This window comes from Beta vulgaris, chromosome 1 (genome assembly GCF_026745355.1).
Source record: "Beta vulgaris subsp. vulgaris cultivar EL10 chromosome 1, EL10.2, whole genome shotgun sequence".
Taxonomy (NCBI): domain Eukaryota; kingdom Viridiplantae; phylum Streptophyta; class Magnoliopsida; order Caryophyllales; family Amaranthaceae; genus Beta; species Beta vulgaris.
In genome coordinates, this window is record NC_079202.1 from 7589276 (window position 1) to 7596131 (window position 6856).

Here is a 6856-nt window from a genome sequence, read left to right on the forward strand (position 1 = left end):
ACTATTAATGATTGAATGTATTGTTAAAAATTTCACAATGACTCAATCACAATTCACAATATCAGTATAATTACTATATATACCACTATAAAGTATAATGACTATAATCTATACCACAATATCATAATATCACATGTTATAAGTTTATAATGATCTCGACCGAAATCAATACGCCACGCGGCCACGGCGCTGCCGGTTTGATATCTAGTCGTTCCAAGAACCAAGTCCTACCGAGATCCGATTTATGCCGACCTAAGTCAAAATCCGATTTATTCTGACCCAAGTCATTCCGATAGTCGATTTCTTGAATACTCAATTAATTCTGAAGGTCGATTTATTCTGACCCAATTCATTCCGATCTCGATTTCTTCCAACCCAAGTAATTTCGGAAGCCGCATTATTCCGACCCAAGTTATTTCGATATCGATTTCTTCTGACCCAAGTAACCCGAAAGCCGATTTCTTCCGACCCAAGTAATTCCGAAAGCCGCATTACTCCGACCCAAGTTATTCCGATATCGATTTCTTCCGACCCAAGTAACCCGAAGGCCGATTTCTTCCGACCCAAGTAACCCGAAAGCCGATTTCTTCCGACCCAAGTAATTCCGAAAGCCGAATTATTCCGACCTAAGTTATTCCGATATAGATTTCTTCCGACCCAAGTAACCCGAAAGACGATTTCTTCCGACCCAAGTCATTTCGAAACCCGATTTCTTCCGACCCAAGTAATTCCGGAAGCCGATTTCTTCCGACCCAAGTAATTCCGAAAGCCGATTTCTTCCGACCCAAGTAATTCCGAAAGCCGATTTGGACCGACTTAACCTTATTCCATTCCGACCCAAATTCACCCAACCCAGATACCGGTCGACCCAGTCTCACCCGACCCAATTCCGACCCAGTTCAGAGATCCCATCACCCAGTTTCACCCGACCCAAGTTCACCCGACCCACCCAGTTCCGACCCATGACACACTGTCACCCAGATTATTCCGACCCAAATCATTCCGACCCAGCTTGGGTCAACCCAAACCCAGCCAGTGACCCAGATTGACACCTCTATATATATGTATATATATATATATATGTATATATATATGTATATGTATATGTATATATATATGTATATGTATATGTATATGTATATGTATATATATATGTATATGTATATATATATGTATATGTATATGTATATGTATATATATATGTATATGTATATGTATATATATATGTATATGTATATATATATCTATATGTATATATATATGTATATGTATATATATATCTATATGTATATATGTATATGTATATATATATATGTATATATATATATATATGTATATATATATATATATGTATATATATATATGTATATGTATATATATATATATGTATATATATATATATGTATATATATATATATGTATATATATATAGGAATAGGATCTTGTGAAAACACCCATTAAAATGAAAACTGAAAACAGAAGATTTGGAGCGTTAGATTATAATCGAATGGTTCTCGCGTACTCTCTCACTTGAGTAACATTTGCATCTCTACTTCTCTCTTTATTCCTCTGCTCTTCTACTGATACATCCCAAAACAATCCTCAACACCCTCAAACTAACTGACTCAATCTTCAACTTATCAAACCCACTCCATTCTATAAGCTCCAAGCCTCCAACGTCTCCAACACAGGACACCCACACAAAACCCCTAGAAATCATCTCCTCATCCAATTCAATTTTTGTTATACTCAGTAACTTCAAACAATTCCAATTATATAATCCTTCAGGAGAAAATCTACATAAACAAGTAACCAATTCCACCAAATTCGCATCATCGTCGCTGCTTCTTCGACGTAGAGGTGAGAGAGAATGTGAGCGAGTGCTAAATCGGGCAACTCAGTGAGTCGATGAGGAGCGATTTTCAGGCGTTTACCTCGCGCGAGTTCATGATCGCCGGCTAATTCGCCGGAAAGTTCATCCTCAGGTATTTGTTCGTCGACTACCATGAGAATAGTGGGGAGGAGTTCGTCGGAGGTGTTTTTGGAAAACAAAATATTCCATCTAATATGCACAAAACTGAAAAATTTTCTAAGTAATTGGGCGAAACTATAGAACAAACTTGCAAAACTTTATTTTAAGCTAAGAAAATATAGTATTCAACATAAAGTTGGCCGAATTTGATTTTCTGATGACATTGATTATGACATATGGGATGACCAACTATTTCCAAGGGGATATTTACTGGAAGATGCTACTCTTTCGAATTTCAAGTATTTTGCTGACCTTCTTTGACGTAGGGAGGGTGAGAGGAGAGAGAAAGGTGTGGCCGCCATTTTTATCTGTTATGTTCTTTTATTTAGGTTTTTATTTTAGAGTTTTTTTTGTGTGTGTGTGTTTGTTTAATTAGAGGAGAATAGTATTAATCAATTATGTGTTGGTTTGTTTGTTCATGTGTTCGCAATTTTGGTGGAAATGGAATGATTTTGTGTTTTGGTGTTCATTTGTTTATGGATGTAAGAACATGGAGATGGAGTTCGGGAAGCACCCGGACAATGAAATTGGAAAACAATATACTAAACATCTGCAACATCAAGTGTCAAGTTTTTGTAATTGGAAAATAATATGGCACTAAAACTTTCCAGCAATAGTTGGAAGGAGAGTGTTGTTTTACAAAAATTAACCCTTGAACTATAAAATCACCCTTAGATGTGGAGGGATTAATTTTTAAGGGTTAATTTCAAGGGCACTAAAAATTTACAATTAGATGTGGAAGAAGTTACTCTTATAGCATATAAAGTTACCCTAAAAGTGCTAAAAGTTACCCTTGAAATATATATAAAATCACCCTAAAATTGCTAAAAGTTACCCTAAAAATTGTAAAAGTTACCCTAAAAGTGGTAATAGTTACTCTTATAATAAATAAAGTTATCCTTGAAATATATAGAACTACCCTTAATATAATAAAGTTACCTCAAAACTGGAAAAAGTTACCCTAAAAGTGTTAAAAGTTACCCTAAAGGGGTTAAAAGTTACCCTGGTTTTCAGTTTTCAGATTAAGAGGTTTTTTCAGCGGATCCTACCCCTATATATATACTAGTTGCATATGCACGCGATGCGTGCGTCGACGATCTTATGTAGTTATATACAAATGGACATGTTTTTTATCTAAATTATTTTGATAGTGATGTAAATTATTGAGTTTCTTTTGTAGATATTTTTTTTAAAAAAATTAAAGGTAAATGATTTTTAACTATTCAATACCGTCACTGTAAAATTGGTCGATGATATAATAATTTTCTTTTCAAGGACTTTAGTATAGTTCTTTAACAATTATAGATGTTAATAAACCATATTGTTTGAACTTTGTAAATACGAAATATTATTTTATCATGATATGTTGCTAAATATTTTTGGTTGAAGATTCTAATTGATTTTGTCAATCTAGTTTGTTAAGTTATTAATGGTATTGCATATTCCACTCATATGTCAAGTTTTATTGATTCACATTTTTCATTTTTTTATAAAAAGAAAAATATTTTTTTAATTATTAAAGGCTATTTTAGTCACTTCAAAAAAGGACACCACACCTCCTCCCTTGGCTTATATATATATATATATATATATATATATATATATATATATATATATATATATAGGGTAGGATCCGCTGAAAACAGCTTTTAATCTGAAAACTGAAAAAAGGTAACTTTTAAGCCCTTTGGGGTAACTTTTAACACTTTTAGGGTAACTTTTGTCAGTTTTAGGGTAACTTTATTATATTTGTAGTTCTATATATTTCAAGGGTAACTTTATTTATTATAAGAGTAACTATTACCACTTTTAGGGTAACTTTTACCATTAATAGGACAACTTTTTAGATTTTAAGGGTAACTTATTTTAACTTTGATTATAGTTAAACCTATGAAGGATTCGAACCTACATCGTTGTGTCTTACACAATGTTTTGCCAATTGAGCTAATAGGTTGTATGAATTTCGCCAAATATATGTTAGTGAGAGGGGGTAACAAAGAGCTTTAATACAGCAACTAATAACAATTTTTGGAAACTAATAAAAACAGAGTATGCTACACCATAATGAACAAGATAAAAATAACAGAGAGAACACCAAAAGTAAAAAGTAGACAATACCATATGAAACGAAAGATTAGGAAAATTAAAATTATCAGTTTTACATCAGAGAAAGCAACAACATCCAAGTAATGTAACCATAAGATTTCATAAACACGCAATATAAAGTTACCCTAAAAGTGCATAAAGTTACCCTTGAAATATATATGAAATTACCCTAAAATTGCTAAAAGTTAGCCTAAAAACGGTAAAAATTATCCTAAAAGTGGTAATATTTAGTCTTATAATAAATAAAGTTATCCTTCAAATATATACAACTACCTTTAATATAATAAAGTTACCCCAAAACTGGCAAAAGTTATCCTAAAAGTGTTAAAAGTTACCCTAAAGGGGTTAAAAGTTACCCTTGTTTTCAGTTTTCAGCCTAAAGATAGTTTTCACGAGATCTCATTCCTAATATATTATATATATATATATATATATATATATATATATATATATATATATATATATATCAAATTTTTCCTATCTCTTGACATTTAAACACGTTATTTCTAATTCTCATTAATTTCGATATCAACATTCACAAATGAAAATCACCTTTCCTGCCAATTTAATTTGCTTTCCTCATTTCATTGTAGTTTCTTTATCCTCATTCCAATTCTTTTTAGGCAACATGTATATGAAGCTCTAGAATATTGACAGACCATTTGACAGGCACTGAAGTTGACGAATTATTTAATGTTAGTGGCAACTCTCATACTACTATATCCATGGTAGTTTCATGTTAGTAAAAAAAAAGTAGAAGTTGATGTTTCAAATATATATATGTTGAGATTAATGAAGCTATATTTTACATAATAATATAATATATCAGTATTAATTTAAAAGTGTTTGTCAAAGTATACAAATGGGGCAAATGTCAAAGCAAAAAGTATTTCCAAATGGAGGTACTCCAAGGAAGTAGTTTACTTGAAGATAAAAGCAGTATTGTTGTGATCAATTATTAAGGGCTGAAATTAAGAATATCATTCTGTCGCCAAATTCAGTCATGTTAGTTGTGAGGGGTTAAAGTTAGAAGTTGGAAATTTAAGAAGCCTGTTAGCTTTTATTTTGTAGATTAGTTAGCATTTGGTTGTATGAATGAAACCACATTTCTGTAACAGTTCTAATAATTTGTTTGAATTCAGGGAATAATAATGGTGTGAATTCAAAACCATTAGGAAATTGAGTATAATTGTAGTCAACTTTTTGATGAAAATAAAGATTTTAATCGAGATAAAAGTAGGATCGGCAATGAATAATTCCTCTTCTCACAATTCTCTCTCTTTTCTTTATTCTTCTGAAAATTCTTCCCTTCTATTCTATCATTTCCTTTGTTGGTAGTGAGCCTCCAACAACATTGGTATTAGGGCAAATTTCTTTCCTCAAACAATTCTTGTCCCAACATCAAACAAGTTAAATCTTGTTAATGTAGATGCACACTACTTGTTTGCGAAATTTACTGAAACAAAATATGAGTTTGTAACTTCATTTGAGTCAATTTTTATGGGTAATTAAAACTAAGTTGACCCAACACGACAACTGGATCCGAACCTAATATGAAATAAGTGGATTAGGATTGGAAATTTTGACCCATTTAATTAAATGGGTTGACGCATTAACCCATTTCATTAAACGGGTTAGGTTTAGGTTGACATTTCGGACCCAAAAATGACTTGATTTGAGCTTATCAACTTATACATATAGAAAGTTCTCAAAAAAAAAATATGTGCATAAATCTAAAATTTGGTTTTAAAAACTACAATGTCGCTAAAATTATCGGTAATAATTATTATAAGAACCTCTAATTTGCATATGTTCAAGTTTCAATTGTGAACTTAATTGCTCGTTTAGCTTTTTAAGAAAATAATCAATTATCAATTTAATAATAAGGAGAAAGTTTCCTTTGTTTCTCATGTAATATTTTCGGCCATGTTGTTGCTTGGGAAGCGGGGATTACTTGTTCATCCATTATAAATAATACACGCCTAGCATCATTAAGAGCTAGAGTGAGTGTTGAGCAAAATTATTCGAGTGCGTTGCATTGAAAGCAGGTTGTCTAACCTAAAACACACAAATTGAGGTTATGTGCATCTCCTAATTGAGGTTAATGAGAGATCCTCTAGTTCTCGAATGAACAGTAGAGCCTATCCTTGTTACTTTGCTTAAAGATCACGAATTTATAGTTTCGATCACCTAAATTTATCTTTTCTAGCTTGGACGTGAGTTAGTCACTTAGTTCACTGCTCTTAGCTTCAAGAAGTAGTAAACACATCAAATGATCTTAGGAAGATGGTAAGATATTTTCTATATGTAAGCATTGTAATGCTAAGACTTATTGTGCGGAGGGAACCCAAGGTAATAATAACCAAAATAAAAACATTTAGAAAAGTTTGAAGCTTACTTTAAAATAAAAGCTGCTCAACCTGGGGGCATTATGATCAAAAGACTTTCTGTCGTATGTTTGCTGAAGCTATTATGTGTCATGCATATCCACTGTTGATGGTTGATCATACTAAGCATAGGGAATTACTTTCTTACTTGAATCTTAGTGTGAACCATATTTCTAGGAATACTATGCTTAAGCAGTGCACTAAACAGTTTGCTGCTCCTAAAGCTCAATTAAACACAACTATAGGTAATTTAGAAGGAAAAGTTTGTCGTACTTGTGATTTGTGGTCTTAACATAATAATTTTAGTTTTACTGTTTCGACTGCTCATTAT